Below are 22,882 nucleotides of genomic sequence, written 5' to 3'. Positions count from 1 at the left end.
TCTCCCTGTCTCCCTCCCTGTCTCCCTCCCTGTCTCCCTGTCTCTCTCCCTCCCTCCCCGTCTCCCTGTCTCCCTCCCTGTCTCTCTCCCTTGCTCCCTGTCTCACTCCCTCCATCTCCCTCCCTCTCTCCCTCCCTGTCTCTCTCCCTCGCTCCCTGTCTCACTCCCTCCGTCTCACTCCCTCTGTCTCCCTCCGTCTCCCTCCGTCTCCCTCCGTCTCCCTCCCTCCATCTCCCTCCCTGTCTCCCTGTCTCCATCCCTGTCTCACTGTCTCCCTCCCTGTCTCACTGTCTCCCTCCCTGTCTCCCTCCCTGTCTCACTTTCTCCCTCCCTGTCTCCCTCCCAGTCTCACTGTCTCCCTGTCTCACTCCCTGTCTCTCTCCCTGTCTCTCTCCCTGTCTGTCTCCCTGTCTCACTGTCTCCCTGTCTCACTCCCTGTCTCTCTCCCTCCGTCTCACTCCCTCCCTGTCTCCCTCCGTCTCACTCCCTCCCTGTCTCCCTCCCTGTCTCCCTCCGTCTCACTCCCTCCCTGTCTCCGTCTCACTCTCTCCCTGTCTCCCTCTCTCCCTGTCTCACTCTCTCCGTCTCACTCTCTCCCTGTCTCACTCTCTCCCTGTCTCACTCTCTCCCTGTCTCACTCCCTCCCTGTCTCACTCCCTCCCTGTCTCACTCCCTCCGTCTCACTCCCTCCCTGCCTCACTCCCTCCCTGTCTCCATCTAACTCCCTCCCTCTCTCCGTCTCACTCCCTCCCTGTCTCCCTGTCTCCCTGTCTCTCTCCCTGTCTGTCTCACTCCCTCTGTCTCCCTCCCTTTCTCACTCCCTCCCTTTCTCACTCCCTCCCTGTCTCACTCCCTCCCTGTCTCACTCCCTCCCTGTCTCACTCCCTCCCTGTCTCACTCCCTCCCTGTCTCACTCCCTGTCTCACTTCCTTCCTCCCTGTCTCACTCCCTCCCTGTCTCCCTCCCTCCCTGCATCCCTCCCTGCATCCCTCCCTGTCTCACTCCCTCCCTCCGTCTCACTCCCTCCCTGTCTCACTCCCTTCCCTGTCTCACTCCCTTCCCTGTCTCACTCCCTTCCCTGTCTCACTCCCTTCCCTGTCTGTCTCCTTGTCTGTCTCCTTGTCTGTCTCCTTGTCTGTCTGTGTCTCTCTCTCTCTGTGTCTCTCTCTCTATGTCTCTCTCTCTCTCCCCCTCTCCGTCTCCCTCTCTCTCCCTCCCTGTCTCCCTCTCCCTCCCTGTCTCCCTCTCCCTCCCTGTCTCCCTCTCTCCCTCCCTGTCTCCCTCTCCCTCCCTGTCTCCCTCTCCCTCCCTGTCTCCCTGTCTCTCTCCCTCCCTGTCTCTCTCCCTCGCTCCCTGTCTCACTCCCTCCCTGTCTCCCTGTCTCTCTCCATGTCTGTCTCACTCCCTCCATCTCCCTCCCTTTCTCACTCCCTCCCTGTCTCACTCCCTCCCTGTCACACTCCGTCTCACTCCCTCCCTCCCTGTCTCACTCCCTCCCTCCATCTCACTCCCTTCCCTGTCTCACTCCCTTCCCTGTCTCACTCCCTTCCCTGTCTCACTCCCTTCCCTGTCTCACTCCCTTCCCTGTCTCATTCCCTACCCTGTCTCCTTCCCTGTCTGTCTCCTTGTCTGTCTCCTTGTCTGTCTGTGTCTCTCTCTCTGTGTCTGTCTCTCTGTGTCTGTCTCTCTCTCTCTATCCCCCTCTCCCTCTCTGTCTCCCTTTCTCTCCCTCCCTGTCTCCCTCTCTCCCTCCCTGTCTCCCTCTCCCTCCCTCCCTGTTTCTCTCCCTCGCTCCCTGTCTCACTCCCTCCCTGTCTCCCTCCCTCCGTCTCCCTCCTTGTCTCCCTCCCTGTCTCTCTCCCTCCCTCCCCCTCCCTGTCTCCCTCCCTGTCTCCCTCCCTCTCCCTCTTTGTCTCCCTCCCTCCCTCTCTCCCTCCCTGTCTCTCTCTCCCTGTCTCCCTCTCTCTCCCTCCCTCCCTGTCTCCCTCACCCTCTCCCTCCCTGTCTCCCTCACCCTCTATGTCTTATCTTAACTGCCGTATACCTACACCGAAGTAACCTACCCTGCTTTCTTCCAGATCTGACTCAAGTTTCACGCGGGAGACATCGGAAGACAGGTAGGGAACACCTCCCCTCCAGTATAGTACCTTGAGGGACTGCGGATCAGGTAAGATCCCAGGCAGGATTGCTGCTTTAGAAATTGTGAAGAGGGGGCGTCCTGACACTGGTTAATGGGTTAATCCTTCACATCTGGCTTTTTTTTTTGTTTGATTAGTGAGGTCATCAGACACACACACACACACACGTAACTATGTTATAAGGACTAATGGTAGTAAAGTATAAGTGTACTACAATAAATAAACTGTTATGTAAAAAAAAAAATGTGTCCCGGTTTTTCATTTTCAAAATCTGGTCACCCTAACTGTAGGGATGTTCTTAGCTGAATACAGGCCACTCCTTTTGAGAGCCTGTCTGTTCAGTTATTTTCTTAAAGGGTTACCTACCTTAGAGAGCACTTTCCTAACTAGGAAAAACAATAAACAGGGATAATACTTAAAAACTATATACATGTGAGATCCCTCTGGGAGTTAAAGAGATCTATAGGGAAAAGCACATGTATGCCACTTTTATAACCTTGGTAGGGGTATAACTCCACCCTCAGTTACTGGGCAGAATACAAGTTGCAGAATAGTCACATCAGTACATATGACCTGGTAATTCCTGAATTAAGGCATGGCTAGACATGTGCATTTAAAAAGCAACCTATAGTAACAATGTATGACTAACTCACATGTCAGAGGCTTGTGAGTACTTAACCCCTGCACTGCCTGCAGCTACCAAGACTGACATGCAGGGTAAAGGGAAATTCCTAGTAGGGTGCTAAATTTAAATGAAAAAGTAATTTTACTTTGATTTTCTGTAGCACTACTGAATATTTGCCTTTGACAAATATAAAACTAGCTAAACTTTGACATATGGAATGGGTAAGGGGAAGGTTAGGCGCTCAAAATAAAAAAGGAGGAAATGGATCAGCAAGCTAAAGATGATCCGCAAAGCAATAGGCAACGAAAAATAGGTCCTGGGTGTAAAGATGTGGAAGAGAATGAACACAAACTGTGTAGTTCAAAAATAGTCCTGGGAAAAAAGTGGAGCAAATGTATCTCAGGCTGTGATTATACCAAAAACGTGTGCAACGTCATGTGTAGCGGCATGGCGCCAAACCAAGTTGCATAATTCCAATGGAACAGCTCATACTGATGTTGATGGTCTCGGAATGCCAAACTGCAATGTGTAGGGCTAGGGAAGAGACTGACAAATTAGTTTTTTTCTTGCGACTGCCGTGTCACATGAGTGGTTCAGCCAATGAGGGCGAACCGCTCATGGCCATGCCTCCGCCACTCCTCCAAGCCTCCTCTGCTCTCCCTCGCCGGTATAATCAAGATGTTGGTCGGCGGGAGTGCTGGGTGACATCACAGAATAGCGCTGCCGCCTTGCAGCACTTGGTACAGTATAATCAAGGCCTTAAGAAATTCATGAGAAAATAACCATTACTGAAATGTCTAAGTTCTAAAGTCTTCAAGGTGATGGGAAAGGGAAGTCCCACAGTTCCACAGATTATTACAATGTTAGTCTTTAGTGGATTGTATTGATGAAGCCTCTGAATAGGGGAGTGCTCCGATCCCCAACAGTAACAGGAAATATCTCAAATACTGAAGCGCAGACAAATGCAACCCACATGGTGCAGGCAATTAAATATTTATTGCAAGTAAGAAAGAAATTAGAGTAAACTTGTGGTGAGTATAAGTATTGAGAGCGTATCTGGGTACAATAGAAGACACTGCTGCTTCATGATGCCTCCTGGATGAAGCGACACGCTACTGTTGCGAAACTGTAAAGAATCGGGGAACACGTCCTTTGCGGCGTGTTCACTCCTTTCCTGCTGCTGCTGCCGCCGCGGCCACTGTTCCTGCCCATGCGCGCTCCCCCGCTCTCATTACAGAGCGCGCGCACCCGCAGCTCTTCCAGCTGCCGCACGAATCATGGTCACACCTCCCGCACGCGTTGCGCATCTCTCCCCCGCGGTGCACACACGCGATGACGTGCGACGGTCCCCAGTTGCGTGGCAAGTCTCTCTTCCCTGCCTTGTTGCCTGCAGCCTATCCCAGCTCCGCTGCGGCCGCGCCTCCGCTCCGCCCCCTGTACCCATTGGACTGTCCTGCCTTTAAATACTTCCTGCTTCCTCCTATGCTTTGCTCAGCATAATCCTATGTAGCCTCATGAAGCTCACTTCGTTTGTGCAGAGCTCTGTCTCCTTTGCAGTTAACCTCTTGTGTACTGACTCGGCTTATTTGTGGACCCTTCTGGATTTTGGACTTTGGCATACCCTCGACTACGGCGATCTGTCCTACCCTTGAACATGGTATATGGACTCTGACCACGCTGCTCTCTCCAATTCCAGACCACGGCTTACGGACCCCTACTATTCTGTCTTCTCCAATCCCGGAACTCGGCAAGTATACCGCATCTCCTACACTCTCCAACCCAGACCCGGCTACGCTAAACTATCCACCTTCCAGGCACGCCTCCGCTGCTGCGGGTGTGTGGTGTTATACCTTCCCACCTCAGTGCTGTGGTCTTGTCTTGTTTGTGGGCAGCGCAAGCATTACAGAAACGCGTTGGAGAAAGGATTTGAAGAAGTTTGTCCCTGTTGGCATTCCTTACCAAGACCAGAACCTAGGAGAGACATCACTGCAGCGCGGAAGTCCCTCCAAACGGCAAAACGATGCAGTGGGGTCTTCTACTATTCACAGATAAGCTCTCAATACTTATGCTCATCAAAAATTTTAATCTATTTTCTTTCTTACTTTAAATAAATGTTTTTAATTGTCCACGCGTCTGTTTAAAATATATATATAATACAAAACACCATCAAACCCACCAAACAACTATATTACAGTACATATAGAATGGATGGTTCATTCACCTAAAGCAGGACTTTTACAAATGTAGTAAAGACTAGTGACGTGTTTTGACTGGTAAAGTAAATAGTAAAAAATAAACTGGGAAAATCTATGAAGGACATCTTTTGCCAGTTTGGTGCAAGCTAACTCGGTGTAATCCACAATGCCAAAAGCAGTGCTGCTAGTGGGTTAAAGTGGCAACTAATGCAGGGTTCATCTGTGAGTATCTGCTAGAAAAAGTTATATTCTGAAAAAACAAATGTTTGAGTCATTCTTAATGTGGCAACCACACATGCACTAAGAGTGTTAACAGAGAAACCACAATTACACTCATTGTAGATATTACTAGGGGTTCAAGGTCTTTGGGGACAGTCCAGAAACTAAATATTTACTTCAGCATTACATTATTCTTTTCTTTACTAAAACAGTTTGCTGTAAGTTAGTGTAATTCAAAGTTCTAGTAGCTGTATCGGGTATGGAAAAAAATGTAGATTTGTTGTAGGTTCTGATACGTTTTAGGGCATTTTTTCTCAAACTGGGTGGCCCAGGAGCTCAAAATTACAGGAGGGACATAGACACTGGGAGATACAGAACGTGGCTAAGAAAAAGGAGGACATTGAATGACAAATAGACAGAAAGAGGGGGTGAGAGACTGAAACAGAAAAAGTCAATTTCCCTGCATCAATAAACAAATTAATATCATCTAGTATGTGGAATTCTTATTTTATAAATTGGATATTTTGGATCCAAACAAATCTTGGACACCAAATACAGAATGGGGAGCACAAAGGCAAAATATATATTTTTTTAGTTGAATGAAAGAGAGTTTAATGCCGCAACAAATTTTGTTTTGTTTTTTAACATTTACCTGATCCATGGTCTTGTGACCTCCAGGGACCCCACACCCCCCAGTTCCAGATTAAAATGAATGGAAAAATGTAATTGTTTCTTTAAAAAACTACAAACATATATTAGTCACCAATGGAAAGCCACATCATCTACTGATAACATTGAGGCTTTTGTATTGGGTACCAGATAAAACCCTGAACCACCCTGCACTTTTTATGTTCAGTGGATAAGCAATCTTCCCCGGGGAACATCCCTTGGTCACTCAGGAACCGAGAGGTCCCTCGAAGACAGGCACCACAGATCAGCTCCAAAGAGACCTCTTTGTTCAGGTAAGCTACAAAAAAATTCAGGAGACCAACATGAGTTCTTCTTCAGTGAAATTATAACTTTCTAAAGATCACGCACATTCCCAGAAGAAACATGTGAAGTTATGAAAGATCAAAATAATTGCTACTTTGTAGTATAAAGCTAGTTTACTATTTTCTCACAAGTTATATTTATACACTCTGTAATTATTAGAGTAATGTATAGTTAGACACGCGTGTACATTAAAACCAAACATCTGACTAGATGTGAAATATACAAATAGTGACTAGTCGCTCACCTAGTAGTAAAGAAAATAAAAAACTTGGCGCATAGGGAAATTTAATGATAAACTAACACTTGTTCAAGTGTTAGTTTAGATGTGAAATATAAAGAATCAGTCATATAAACAGACCTCTCAAAAATATGAATTCATACATCTTTTCTTCCTTGTTGATAAAAAAAAGTATGTAACCCCATTTTTTTTTTTAAAGAAATATTAGAAACAATGGTCCATATATCTATTTATCTTTGAACAAATGTATGTACTGTAGAGGACAAAAAAAATGATTGCGCCGTGTATATAGGTACATAGTAGATGAGGTTGAAAAAAAGATGTATACGTCCATCAAGTTCAACCTATGCTACATTTAGACAACAGATACTTTATCCTATATTTATACTTACTTATTGATCCAGAGGAAGGCAAACAAAAAACCCCAGTGTCATATCATCCAGTGATATCTCATAAGGGGACAAATAAATTCCTTCCTGACTCCAAGAATTGGCAATCGGATTATTCCCTGGATCAACATTCTTCCCATGTTTACTTATTTGGTACATCCCTGTATAGCTTTCCTTTCTAAAAAGATGTCCAACCTTTTTTTGAACAAATATATTGTATCTGCCATCACAGTCTCCATGGATAATTAATTCCACATTTAACTGCCCTTACTGTAAAGAACCCTTTCCTTTGTTGCTGGTGAAATCTCCTTTCCTCCAACCTAAAGGGATGCCCCAGAGTCCTTTGTTCTGCCCTTGGGATGAATAGTTCTTGTGCTCATGGGTTTTTGTATAAAAACAGAGGCACTTGGAGTAGTCAAACAAGAACTTCAGTCAGTAAAACTAGTCTCTGGAAAATGAAACAGAATATCCTTTGCCATTACAACTAACAAGTGCAGAAATTGAGTCTTTTTGTCAGTAGTAATGAGTCATTAGCGCCATCATGAGGCCAAAAATGTGAATTAGAAAATGAGAGCATATCTACAGTATACAACATTACATCATGATTCTTATATATTTGTGAGGCACAGAGCTCAGTCGGGATTGGTCATTTATTGGAACCTGTTGACAATCCTTTAGGAAAAACAAAGCTATGTTACTATACAACTTCAGCTACACTCTGTTCAGAAACTAGGCCAAATATCTTGTTTACTAAAATATAACATCTTCCATTTAAGAGTGTACAAGCTAAAAACCGAGCCTCCTTCACTGTGCGTTATTGCTTAACCTATCTGGTAATAAATATATGTTGTTTAACCACAACATATGGTAATAAATGTATTTATTGAAACAACCATACTGACTTTACCTATTTATGAGGAGGCTCATTGGTTTTTAGATGAAAATTTCATTTTCTCCCAAGAAAATAATAATTTCTTCTTCACAATACAAGTCAATAGGCGTTTTACACATCCAGAGTTGCCGACAGAGGTCGAAAGCAGGGACAAGTGTCCCGGACCCGGTGTCTACGGGGTGCCCTGCCAGCCGGCTCTGGATGTTGGGCTCGACTTCTTGTCAGGCCCAACTTCTTTTCCCCTCTTCCATTCCTCCTGTTGCAGCCGGGCCTCAGGTCTCCCCAGCTGTAGGCCTCTCTCGCTGACACTGTCCCATGCCGAGCCTCTGACGATGGTGCACGCCGGAAGCAACCTAGGCCCAGCTTCCGGCACGCACTGGCATGAGAGAGAGGCTCAGCGTCTGAGGCTCGGTGTGGGACAGTGTCAATGAGGGAGTCCTGGCAAGAGGGAAAAAAAGGGAAGCCTGGGCGGCCAACAGCAGCTGGGGGAGAGCCAGGGCAGCACAGGCCTGAGACATCCCCTAGGTAAAGTCAGTATTTTGTATTTATTTGGGGTACGTTTTTTAAAGGTATTTGGGGGTGGGTTTTATGTGTAGCCACCCGACCCCTGGCTACTAAATTCCGTTGCCTAACATATAAGCCCTGGTACCAGCAGGCAGTGTTAGGCTTAATCCCTTGCCCATGCAGCAGTAAGTAACTACCTAGTAGTTACGGGGGGCTTGGCCCATGACCAAGGTACTGCCCACTTACCGGGGCTAAGACCTGGGACGTCCCCTGTTAATAAAAAGTGGCTGCAGCCTAAATGTAGTGTTCGTGCTCTTCCCTTAGGGGGAAGAGTTATGTTCTCTTGTTTTGAGCCAAGGATCTAGTTCATGTCCCCTCCCTTAGCGGAGTAGGAGTGATACCCCTTATTCCATCAGGGGATAAGGGCGCTGAGGAGAGACTCGGGGCTTCAAGCTCCTGAAATTGGCTCCAGGGACCAAGATTGACCATGCTGTGCTGTGAAGACAAATAAAGACCACCGTTGTTTTACTCCTGCCTGAGGATGCAGTTATTCAGGGGGAGGGAAGAGAGTGTTCCTGCAGGGGCTGCACCTATCTATGATAGGCCCTGGGGGATGGAGGCACTGCACCAAAGAGAAAGAAGATGATATCCAAAAGCCTGTCCTGTTTATCCCCAATACCATCAGCGGATGCTCAGAATCCTGAGAGCCTACAGGTGATCAGCACTACACACGGTAACAACAACCAAATCTACCGTAGGAGGGGGAAAAGGGGTTATATTTGGATGCGCTGCTGAGATGCGAGCAGACAGGCTTTTGCAGCAGAACTTATCTCCCTATGCCAAACTGATAGGTGCCTGAAAACCACCATATCAGGGCCAACTACTAAGGGATTATGTCTAGTGTACCTGGGGGCCCTCGGGATCCGAGGGACCAGAACCCGCTGAAGGGAACTGCAGCATGAGTACCCAATGCTCTTCCACTATGCCCGACTGAGAGGTGCTTGAAACCCACCATATCAGGGCGATAACTGAGGGATTATGTGTAGGGTACCTGAGCTCCCTCAGGGTCCGAGGTACCGGAACCCCCTGAAGGGGACTACAGCATCAATACCCAATAATTGTGCTCAAAAAGTAGGTGTGTGTGGCGTCCCAGAGGGCTCTCGGGATCCAAGGGACCAAATTCCCCACGAAGGGAGCTGCAGTGCGTACAATAGCGGTTCCCGCCAAAACGGGAGAACCGTGTGGTAAGCTGTGCAAGTTGCAAGCTTTTTCTTTGCAAAAATGTTCTTGGCACGAAAGATGAAGCCGCGCCCATCTTAGTGCCTGGACTCCTAGATCCATGAGGGGGAGCAGGCACTGATCTGAGCGACACCACTAGGGGTGTAGCTGGATGCTGCTACTGCACCCTGCAGATGCACGTGGTGACTGGAGATGTAAGATCTACACTAGGCTTGCTCCCTGTTCCAGTGACTACTATGGCTGAGAAAGCTGCAATCCTCTATGTGCTACTAGGAGGACTCCTGGCAGTGCAAATCAATGGGAAGGACTTCCTACAATGCGTTTGCTCGCAATGCAACTGCTCTGGTGGGGAATTAGAAGTCAAGTCCCGCTGCAAGAGGTGTGGAGTCCATACCTTCAACCAAAAATGCCGCCTCCACCTACGCCTAGTCTGAAAGACGTACAGGGCTTCTATGATTTATCTGTGGGCTGCAGAAGCTCATGGAGCATGCCTCTCCGAGTGAAGAGCAGGGCTGCCTGATGGCTCTTTATGGTATGTGCCAGGCGGACCGGCGTTACCTGAATCATGCCTATGGCTTGATGAGTTGGGAGCGGGCTCTCTGGAAGCTGAAGCCCAGAGACAACCGTGTGAGCCTGATTCAGACTTTCCCTTTGAATATGAATGCGAGTTACCTGCTGAGGTGCTCGGAGAAGATGGACCCTTTTCACCGCTGCTAGCGGTGCAAGAGCAGGCTTTGCTACTTATAGGCCGCGGCCGGCTTTATGGTGTCCCAGAGGTCCTCTTCATCAAATGTGCTGACTGAACCGTAATCATCCGAGTGTCCGGTGATGAGTGTGGCATCGTCAGAAGTTGATGACCCAAATATCTGACTGTGCTGGCTGAAATCAAGGCTGGAGACTCCATGGCGGTACTCCTGCTGGAGTGTCACCACGTCATCCCCAGAGTGGAGAGAACGGTTGTCCGGTGTGAGAGAAAGAGCTTCGCCAACCATCTGTGATGACATCTGAGGCGACCCCACCCAAGCAGAAAACATCTGCGTCTGCGGACAATCTTTGCGAGGTGTCGGAGGAGCCTGCTCCGGGTTAGGAGATCCACGAGACTGCATCAGCCCAGCAGAGTGGCGAGGATGTATCAGATCCACAGGTTCCAGCGGATACAGCAGCCCAGCTGAATCCCGCGGAGGCATCCATCTAGGAGGTATCGGTCGGTACTTCTTTTCCTTTAGGTATCACCACCCTTCTGGTGCAACCAGAAGTTGTCTTCTTGTCTCCGGTGAGTAAGGCCGAGGCCGACTGTTTCTTGCAGCAGTGCCGTGCCCGTGGCAAGGCCTGAGAGCATAAAGCTACCAAGGACCTAGATAGCCACAAGATACTTGCGGTAATGGGCCGAGGTAGGACGTTGCCCAGGACACTGACATTGTTTCAAAACCTACCCAGGATAATATAGTGTGGGAGGGGCTTGACGAGCCAAGTGGCAAGTGGTGGAATGTCGGATGATGCTATGTCTTCCAGGGGAGGGTCTTGTAAATCTGGCAGTTCCAGACCACCATCTACTGTGAGTTCTGTACATGATGAATGTGTTAATATGCCTGGTTCTAATGTGGGAAAGGTAGTACAATGGTAGGATTCAATGTTCCAAGGGTACGTGCCACACATGAATATGACTTGGTTTCTATTAATACAGGCCTGCACAACATGCGGCCAGACCTCCCCCTGAGCCTGCTCTCCCCATCCTCCTTCCCCCAAGCCCACTCTCCCACTCCTCCTCCCCCCGAGCCCGCTCTCACGAGTCTCAGAGGAGGATAGCAGTGTAGGTGTCTGCTGCTAGAGAGCACGCGCGCTTCTTCCCTCATGTGCAGTCTGCCTGCTCTGTTCAGCCTGCTGCCCGCCGCCTCAACCGCAACCGATATGATGTGAGATGCAGGGTGGGGTGGGTGATGTGAGATGCAGGGGGGGTGGGTGATGTGAGATGCAGGGGGGAGTGATGTGAGATGCAGGGGGGGAGAGTGATGTGAGATGCAGGGGGGGAGAGTGATGTGAGATGCAGGGGGGGGACAGTGATGTGAGATGCAGGGGGGGTGATGTGAGATGCAGGGGGGAGAAGATATGATGATGAGGGGAGCTGGGGGAGATATGAGGATGATGATGAGGGGTGCAGGGGAGATATATGAGGATGATGGTGAGGGGTGCTTGGGGAGATATATGATGATGATGATGGTGATGATGATGAGTGCTGGGGGAGATATATGAGGATGATGATTATGAGGGATGCTGGGGGAGATATGAGGATGATGATGATTTTACCCGTGCGGCCCGAATCTGTTTTCCTTGGAGCAGTTCAGCCCTTCTCACTTTACAAGTTGTGCAAGCCTGTATTAATACAAGGTAATACAGTAGATCACTAGTGGGAGGAAGGAGAGTTTACACCTGGTTAGGAATGATATCACCTTCAGGCCTGGAGGTGGTGAAGCAAGAGACCCTATCCAAAGAGCCACTATTTCAGGTACTGCCAGGGCAAGCCTGTGGGCAGAATCCAATTAAGAATAGTAGGGTGAATCGCGTAGTGGTGCAACGCTATAGAATATCTCATGGATATGATTATCCTTATGTCCCTGAACCCCTACCGAGAGAGGCGGAGGCTAATAGGGAGGAATGGGTCAGAGATGCCATATTAGACTACCTGGCTGCCCGCTGTAATGTCGCTTGCTACCACAATGAGGAGAAGGTATCCTACCTAATCAGAGTGTGGATGGTAGGCAGGAACATCTACATGGCAAGGCCTGAGAGCATAAGGCTACCAAGGACCTAGATAGCCACAAGATACTTGCGGTAATGGGCCGAGGTAGGCGCAAGGTTCTTGAGACATTGCGACATGGTTCTGAACTTAAGGCCTCATCGGACGTTGCCCAGGACACTGACATTGTTTCAAAACCTACCCAGGATAATATAGTGTGGGAGGTAGTGTGGGAGTAGTGTACTCTACTATATATAGTAGAGTATATTTCAGAGAAGGGCCAGAAGCGTTGCTATTCGGTAACAGTAGCGGATGGTGTAGACAGGATGGTACGCAAGCTTGATCCAGCCCATTACTACTGGAATACGAGTCTAGATTCTCCAGTGTAGGGAAGCTCCTGTTGTACTCATGTTGGTAACCAGTTTATGTGTTTTTCCTGTTCACCAATTTATGGAAGGTGTATAAATTCGGTGCTTCAGCGGGTGCGTGAGGATTCCATCAGGGGGAGCATATAGCCATCTGACCCCTGGCTATTAAATTCCTTTGCCTAACATATAAGACCTGGATTCTCTGGGATTTCAGTCTGATGTGCATACTGCTCTCAAGAAAACTACAATATATGGTGTTGAGGTAATTGCATGATGACCATGGACATTTGGGCGTGGACAAAATGTTCGGACAAATAAGAGACCGGATCGACTGGACGAAAATGAGAGTCTGTGGAGCAACATTGCCAAAGATGCTTGAGGTGCATTCAAAGAAAAACACTGCCTACACGAGCAGCCCAAATGGGCAATTTGAAAAGTTCTGTTCCAATGGACTTAATATGTATGGACTTTCTGTGTATAGAGCCAGATTCCAAAGGCATTGGGAAAGTGCTGGTGGTAACCGATCACTATACCCGATATGCGTAGGCTTTCACCACTAAAGATCAGAAGGCTATAACAGTGGCTAAAGTGTTGTGGGAAAGGTACTTAATTCACTACAGATTGCCTAACCAGATGCACTTGGACCAAGGCCACAACTTTGAGACCAGACTCATCAAGGAGCTATTGAAGTTACTACAGATAGCGAAATCTCGGACGACCCCTTACCACCCTGAAGGTGAGGCCTTGCCCGAATTGTTCAATCGAACTCTATTGGATATGCTGGGTACCTTACGACAGGGGTGAGCAAACTTTTTATGCCGAGCCCCCCTTTTCATCCATGAAATTTCTCGGGCTCCCCCCTGCCTGATGTAATCAATCACATGAAAAAAAAACCTTTATTAAACGGTATACAATGTAAATACAAATACAGCTCAGCCCCGTTATAGCGTGGTCCTCGGGGGCCACCCGATCCGACCGCGCTATAACCGGGGTCGCGCTCATTTTTTTTAAATGGCCGTCGCGCGCCTGATCGGGAGGGGGGGGAAGAGGTGGAGTGAGGCGCCGGCAGCCACCATACTTCCCCCAGGATTCCCCTTGCACTTCCCCCAGCAGTCTCACTTCTACTACAGCACCGATTTCCCCCCAATAATATCTGTGCTGACTGAGGTATACAATTCCATTTAATCTGCTGTGTTATAGAGTTACGAATGTTATGTATTATGTTGTTTTTCATTATATAAAGTTGTGGGCTATGGTATGTTATGTTATGCGGGGACGATGAGGTCTTTTGTTGGGGGGAGGATGTAGCAGTTTAGTCCTCCGCACCTCTAAGGGGAGCTGATGCAGCTCCTCGGACTCTTAGGCAGAGGTGCAGTGGCCATGCTGGAACTCCCACAGGACCAGAGGGGGAGGAGATACCTGGGGGAACAGGATATCCTCTGGACACTGGAAACCGCGTCAGATCTGGCGGGACCTTCGGAGACGGTTGTGTCCAGTAAGCCAGTAGGCGACCCAGGACTAGGCCAGTGACCCCTATAGGCCTGAGTAAGGTCCTAAGCCACCCTCGTTGAGTGCTATAGGGCCGGCCATACCTCAGAGACATTCCTGGTAGTTGAGTACCAGTGGAGCGACAGAGCAGATCGAGTATTACCAGAAGTAGCAGTGAGGGGCATATTGTTGCGAGGCCCGTTACCTGGGATCAGCAGAGGATACCCTGGCTACAGCGTTGTAGTCAGCAAGATACCAACGTGCACCGCCAAATACACCAGGGAGGGTAGCGCTGCCCTCATGTAGTGTGTTGGGGTGCCCAAGGGCAATATGGGTACACTGCAGGTTGTGTGCTATTGTTATGACTGTGAACTGTATTACTGTATATGCATCAAGAGGGACCTACCGGTTAACAGGATTGGTTATCACTGCTTTATGTTGTGGTTATTATTGTATATGTTCCCTTGAGGAGCCATCCCGTCAATGCTGGGATCCCCATGGGTGGAGGCTCTGCACCATGCACCCCAAGCCCCCAATCAGCGGAGGCCCAGGCCTTCGGTGAGCCTGCAGGTTAGCACCATAACGTACGTAGCATGCAAATCTCCCTTAGGGCGGGAGGAAAGGTGTTATATATACAGTTGTGTGAAAAATAAAGTACACCTTTGAATTCTGTGGTTTTACATATCAGGACATAATAACAATCTACTGTTCATTAACAGGTCTTAAAATTAGGTAAATACAACCTTAGATGAACAACAACACATGACATAATATGTAAAACCATAGAATTCAAAGAGGGTATACTTTCTTTATCACACAACTGTATATATTTCTGAAACTCCTGTTATTGCATGGCATTATGCATTTTACTATGAGTTGAAGTTGTGTTCTCATGCATGACACTTCCTTGATATGCCGCCCCCCCCTATGTCATGACCACCCCCACCCCCTCGCTCACGTTACAAAAACCTACAGTCCAAACATCACCGGAGAGGAAAGTTCACACGAGGCAACTAGCACTGTAGCGCTCTCGCTTTTACTATGGACAAAGACTAATTTACCAATGTCATGCTAATGTTCATCTAGAACATTTAGAAAATAAAAATGGGGTACAATAAAAAAAAAGCCATTAAATAAAGTGCATCAGACTGTTATACAGTTAAAGATATGCTATGCATTTACAGTCGTGTTTTCAGCATTATTGGGTTCGTGATCTTGAAACGTGTCCTGTCCTTAGAAAAAATATCGTTTTACAGAAACATCACAAATTTTCTTTGAGACCTAAGCAGAGTAAATCCTGGAAAACATTGTCTCATCTGTATATTACACACTGCCTTTTTTTCTGCAGGCTCTTAACTTTTCCATTTTAACTTAATACATTGTAGGCAAGAGTGAATGATTAAACGCCTTCACTTTTAATTTCTCTCCTGATGCAGATTCTGTGTGTATATTCGATTACCTAACAATAGCTCTTCCTTATTGATAATCAAAAGTGGCGAATGTGCCCTTGATACAAATATTAACGTCTTAGTAGGCAAAGTCCCCCAGGATACCAAGAATTCTTAGATGATTGCTGTGAGATCAATTTTCAAGGTCTTTCACTTTTGCAATCAACTCGGTTAGCTTTTTGCATTTGTAAGATTTGCAAGTTGGTCTTTCCACGTTGTCCTTTAAATCAGTGTGAGGTTGCTCAAGGTGAGCTATTTGTGTGTGTTGCTACGACGACATGCACTTAAACTCAAAAGCCTTTTTTAACAAGTGAAAAAAACATAGAATTTAGAATCTGAGACATGATGCTTGAACTGATTATAGCTATTTATTTCAGCAGGCACATTTAACGTTCATGCATTAGAGCCTGCAGGGAGTTGATTATAGATGCTTTATCTCTTTTCTGTCTTGTCTCTACATGGTTGTATTGTCGGCATACTGTGTGCGAGGTCAAAACAAATATCTTTCCATTAATGTGTATTTCTGCTTTAAAGATGTTTAAAAGACTGGGTGAGCTTTTCCCATACAGTATTTGGAGGGTTTTTTAGACGTCTTTTGGAACGTTATTTTTGCGTGTCTTCTACGCAGAACGCTATATCACGAATTCTGATGTCATTGATTTCCGAATACGACATGCTACAGCTCATCTGTTCTAATGGATGCACAATACTGTGGGCCACAAGCTTGAAAAATATGGTAAAACAGCATGTTTGGTTTCTGATTACACTTGCATTTTAATCAGGCTCTAGTCTTGCCCTTCGTGCCGACACTAAAGTGCATGAGGCTTGGTAGAATTTCATAATTCACAATTGAGCTCAAACTTATTTTTAGACATTACAATCAATAATATTTATTGTAGGGTAGATATGAGCTCAATTGTTGTTAACTGCCATTGATTTGAATGGATGTTAATGCCAATCGAGCATGTTAGAGTAGAAGTGTGAACTATCCGTGTTTTATCCAGCGCAGACCAAGTTAAGAAATATTTGTAGGATAAAATACCCTTAGATAGAAACCTGGGTTGGTTTTATAACCTTTTGTCAGGCAACGTGAAATTAATCCTGTTCAATCCTTAATCCTGCTCAAATTTGTATTTAGTGTCACATCATCCTGCACCCGGGTTTCCATGCCATGTGGACAATATATTACCTCTGCTCCACTTTCTCCCTGGTGCGGAGGGAGCAGGGGACACTACAGTATAGTTGCCGATTGTAGCTCAGGTCAGCTGCTTTCTGACAGTGCACCCATTACTACTGTCCTCCTCCTCTCATCTGCTGCAGAACTGCTCTGTAGCAAAGGAGTGGACAGTAATTGCCAGTGAGAATCTGCCATCCACAGCTGCAGTGTCTCCTGATTACTCCTCCCCAGTGAAGAGGAGAGGTGACATGTAATGACCTTCCTCCATACCTCGTCCACCACAGCATCCTTTATGACCACTCATATCCCATTCAGCCCCCTCCCATGTCCTCCACAGTCTCGTCATATTGTTTTGATCCTGACCTTAGTTTCTGCAGAAAAGGTTACATTTGGTATTGACTGTATTACGGGTACTATAACAGTAACAATTAAATGGTACCTCTGGCAGGGAAGTATGCTGGTAGCTGTCATTTCAACCGTGGGGTTTGAGATCTTAAGTAGACTTCCCAAAAAGTGACAGACCAAATCTAAAACTGATTAAGAAAGCAGAGTTCGGGGGCCAATAATAATAAAAATAAATAAACAGATTAGGTTGAATTAAAAGTCAACTGTCATTTATTGAATATAAACCAGTCTTTGCTGACACTATGCAAGCAGAGTATATGAGCTTTGATATGAATCAGTGTTTCAGAAGTGTTACTCTAAACAGCAAGTGTTGTGCAGAATATTTTATTGTTGTACATGAATAAACTAGATCCTTCTGCTTTAAAGCAGCAATCACCCCCTCCCCCCCCAAAAAAAACAAACAAAATTGAAGTCATAACAACTTGCTTGATCTTGTTGGACTGTTCTATTTGTAACTTTTTTTAAGTCTTTATTTTTTCCCCGAGTATTCAACGGTTTAAAATTGTACTGGCATCAGGCATCACCATGGCAACCTGCTGTCCTAATGGGTGTGAATAGCAGCAAACAATTTCATCAAAGTGCAGGCCTCCTCTAAGAAAGAGGTAAAAAGAGCTCTACCCACAACTTCCTAATGCAATTCTCCATTTGATGCGACAGCCAAGAACAGTGGAAAAACAAATGTTCCGGGTCCCATATGGACCTACCGTATCATCACCTGATGAAAGGTCCATATGGAACCTGTAATATTGTTTTTCCACGGTTCTTGGCTGTCATCAAATGGAGAAATAAATGACAAAGATTCCATGAGTTTAACAGATTTGTTTAAAAAAAAAAAAATAATAAAAAAAAAACTATGCTGACAGAGGATGAAACATTTAGACATCTTCCCCAAACCTCCCATTCCTATATTCCGGCATCCAATGTGAACATTTGTCTTTTTTGATGTTTGCAATACAGAGTTTTGTATGCTGGAGTGCTATATTTTGTTAATATATATTTACACGTGCACATATTTAAGCAGAACACATTTACTGTATTGGTTGGGGGCCCCCAGATTAATTCAGTCTCTTGTCTTTCCTTGTTCCCAGCTCTCTCCTGAACAGTATTATTCATCTTATGTCATTTTGTTTATACTGTATGGCCAACCATGTCGATGATTGATTGGACTCATGAGAACTCTGTTTTTTTGTAAACTGTAACATTATCATTGGTTAAGGGATCTGGGGACACCAAATTATTATTGACCACTGACGGCCTAGTGTGAACGAAACTACATTAGAATGGATTCCTCAGAACACCTTCATTTGGAAAGTATGATTCTATTGAGACTTCTATTGAGAAATAAGTCAGGTGTTTAAGTGTACTTCAACCCTTATATACATACAGTTAAATATTAATCAGAAGAATGACAGTACAGCTAAACCCCGTTATAACGCGCCTCGCTATACCGCGATTCGGTTATAACGCGGTTTTCCCATGGCTCCCGTTTAAAAAAAAAAAAAAATTTAAAATTTAAAATAAATTTTTTTTTATTTTTTTGCACACTGCACACACTGCACACACTGCACACACTGCACACACTCACTGCTCATTGCTCACACTGCACACACTGACACACTGCACACACACTGCACACACACTGCTCATTGCTCACACTGCACACACACTGCTCACACTGACACTGCACACTGCACACACACTGCTCATTGCTCACACTGCACACACCTCACACTGCTCACACTGCACACACACTGACACACTGCTCATTGCTCACACTGCACACACACTGCTCACACTGACACACACTGCTCATTGCTCACACTGCACACACACTGCTCACACACACTGCTCATTGCTCACACTGCACACACTGACACACTGCTCATTGCTCACACTGCACACACACTGCTCACACTGACACACACTGCTCATTGCTCACACTGCACACACTGACACACTGCTCACACTGCACACACACTGCACACACACTGCTCATTGCTCACACTGCACACACACTGCTCACACTGCTCATTGCTCACACTGCACACACTGCACACACACTGCTCATTGCTCACACTGCACACACACTGCTCACACTGACACACACTGCTCATTGCTCACACTGCACACACTGACACACTGCACACTGCACACACACTGCTCATTGCTCACACTGACACACTGCTCATTGCTCACACTGCACACACTGACACACTGCTCATTGCTCACACTGACACACACACACACACACACACACACACACACACACACACACACACTACACTTATACATAAATCAGCCTTACCTTACCTTGGGGATGATTTTTGAGGCATGTGGCTGCAGGGTGGGGGTGGTGCTGCGGTGGAGGGGGATGATGGCTGCTGCGGGGGCCCCCGATGCTGCGGGGGCTGGTGGGATGGCCCGGTGCAGCGCGGGGGGGCATGGGGGGGGGGCAGGACGACCCTGCGCTACGGCAGGGCCAGGGGGCCCTGTATTGCGGCGCGAGGGCCCTGTGCTGCGGCGGGGGGAGCCGGACCGGAGGGGAATCCCCCCTCCCATCTCCTGTCACGCGGTGGCAGGGGGAGCCGGAACCGGAGGGGAATCCCCCCTCCCATCTCCTGTCACGCGGTGGCAGGGGGAGCCGGGCCGGAGGGGAATCCCCCCTCCCCTCTCCTGTCACGCGGTGGCAGGGGGAGCCGGACCGGAGGGGAATCCCCCCTCCCATCTCCTGTCACGCGGTGGCAGGGGGAGCCGGACCGGAGGGGAATCCCCCCTCCCATCTCCTGCCACGCGGTGGCAGGGGGAAGCCGGGACCGCGGGTAAAAACACTGATGCGGCGGCCATTTTTTTTTTTTAAATTAGCGCGACCCCGTTAGTAACGCGGTGGTCTCGGGGTGGACCCCGAGGACCGCGTTATAACGGGGTTTAGCTGTATTGCACAAGCAATTATCCATCTGTTTACAGGATTGAAAATTAAGCCAAAAATGCTGGACACATCCCATGGGTTGCAACTACAGAAGTAGCCTCCCTAAAGGACAATATCACAGCGGTTTCTTACAGTATATAAACAGTGTATCTTAACTGGATGTCCCTCATACTGGGATGATGCCATACTGTATGTGCCTTTAATGTCACTCCCAACACTAAAATATTGATTGAAACCGTTACTTCGGTCAGTGACCAAATTCAATATCTGAATGACTGTACAAAGCTGCTCGTTTGCTTTTTCTTTGGGTTTGACTACTCCATGATATCATCCAGATATGGAATTAAAACTATATATTGCTGTCTGATGTAGGCAATAATCACCGCCAACATCTTTGTAAACACTTGAGGAGCCATTGAAAGAGCAAACGGAAGAGCGATCAACTGAAAATGCTGATTCACAATGCTTAATCTGAGGAATTTCTGATTTATGTAATGGAGGGGTATATGCATATTGGTCATGCCGTGAAGTGTCTGCAGGCTCATAACCTTTTGGCAGTAAGATCATTTTCAATTCACGCTCATGCTTCCTAAAATGATCTTGAGATAGATCTGCTCCCCCCTCTTGCAGCTCCTGTTGCATGGAGATAGTGTCCACCGCAGAGAAACTCTTTTTGGACAAAACGTTTAACTAAATGACCCTTACTCATGAGCAGATAAGCACTGAAGTATTATAATATATGTTGTGTCATTTTGTATGTTGCGCTGGCCTTTCTGTTTTTGTTGGTATATGTAGATACGAATGCTTAAGGTCTATGAATGCTATATAAAAAAAAAAAAAAACATGCCCGGATTTATAACGGATTCCATCTTGAAGTGTGTTTTCGTAATAAGTTTTTTTTTTTTGTCCTTGAGGTCCAACACGGGGCAAAATGAGCCCTCTCTTAGGTATCATTAAGAGGGTAGAATAGAAACCTTGAGCCTACAATTACTCACCGCTTCACTAGATCCTTTAAACATCAATTAAGGGCTTGTAATTTGAGGATCTTGGAACAGACTGAAGAAACCTTAAACACAGGGGTCGTTCTATTGAAAATTCTACTGCGTAACCACGTCTGATTAACTGAATATCGCAGCGATCGGTTGTGGATTGGATCTATACCTCCTTGAAACACTTAAATAAACCTCCTAGTGCCAGTGTTCAAGAAGGGGATCTGCCAAATCAGAACGGTGCAATTCTGGAGAAGGGTTGACCTGGTCCATATCTGGGTCTTCCTCTACTGGTATAACTTAATGAGCTAATTTTTTTTGATAGGTGGTCTCTGTCCCTTGAATGATCTGGACCCTCGACAGGACTGCCTCTAATTTCTAGATGTAATAAATCTGGGTCGTACGTTCCGAGGTAGGAAGTTCCCTTCCCGCCTGTGACTGGTGATTATGGTTTCCAACTCTGGTACCAAAAAGTTCTTTACCTAGATAAGGGACATAAGTCAACGTGTTCTGAGGATACATCCACACTTAAGGGTGATCCAGAGAGCTTGGTGCATGGCTGCAGACAATATTGTGAGTAATGTAGTGGTGTCAAATGAGGCATCGCAGAAGAAATCAGTGACTGACAGGATAGGGCAATCTTTAAGAATCTTCTGTCATGATGTTCCTATTTCTATTGCCTGCTCGATACTAGAGAATCAGATCTTCATGGTCATTACCAGGCATGCTTATGCGACCATTGGCTTGAAGGAAGCTCCTATTTTGTCACACAATCTTTAATAGACAGTATCCTCGTCCATAGGATATCTATAAAACGTTGCATCCTCTAGGGCAGGGGTGTGCAAAGTGGGGGGTGGGAGGGGCGCAAGATTTTTCAGGGGGGACGCAGCAGCTGCAGAGGCCCCGCAGCATTTAAATGAAATGCCGGGGATCACGTGAGGCCTCTACAATGTCTTCTACCTTGTCTTCTGCAGCGCGTCGCCATGGCAATGTGGCATCAAATGACGCCTAAGACAAGGAAGGAGGGGGGAGCAAGCCGGCGAGGAGGGCAGGCAGGGGTGCGTAGGGGGAAACGTTTCCGCACCCTTGCTCTAGGGGGATAGTGATCGTCCTCCTAAGTCTGGATACTGCAGCGTTTCCCCTGGGTGGGCCCATCTGTTAAGATTACAACTTCAATGCTTCTCTTCAGCGTCCTCTTCTGACCAAGTATACTTGCACTACCGAGTCTATGTCAGAGGCGCCTGATTGGAGTCTGCTTCATTCACCATCATATGCCTGGGATGCATGACTGAAGCCTGAATCGCTTCTTCTCTGGCTTCCTTGAAGGATTCTACCATGGAACCCCTAAACCAGTTATTAAAGATAGACATTTGAGTAGGCACTTTTTAGCAGTAGTCTTGATGCATGTCAGAGTTTGCCAGGGTGACCAACAGACAGCCTCTCACTACCGCACATGCAACTTAAGCAGAGGGGGGATTAGACAATGGGGGGGGGGGGGGGGGAGCGGAGTAGAGACCAACAATCAATTTCCCTCCCAGTATTTACAACAGTGCCTATCTGTAGCGCTTTCTATTTTAGTGGGCAGGAGTTTTCAGATTGACGTCATTGGTGCGTGCCAACACAGACAGAAGCGGTGTCAAGAGTAAAGGGAAAACATGTCCATGGGATGCATACATCAGCCACGCGGTCAGCGAACCAGGAGGTAACAGTAGTGTCTGGAAGAGGGACCCTAAAACATGGCAGAAACTGAAGAGTGGAGGGGTAAGGTCCACCCTTGGCCCCCAGCTGAACGTTGAATTTTACTTTGCCTTTTTGTAAGGGGGTTAGCCTTCATACAACTAAATGTAAAAATGATCTCACTATTGACTATGGCAAATAAGACATTCCCCAAGAAGAGGGGGGAAAAAGAAAGTGT

This window comes from Ascaphus truei, chromosome 4, assembly GCF_040206685.1.
Source record: "Ascaphus truei isolate aAscTru1 chromosome 4, aAscTru1.hap1, whole genome shotgun sequence".
Classification (NCBI taxonomy): Eukaryota; Metazoa; Chordata; class Amphibia; order Anura; family Ascaphidae; genus Ascaphus; species Ascaphus truei.
Note: the sequence above shows the minus strand (reverse complement) of the source record.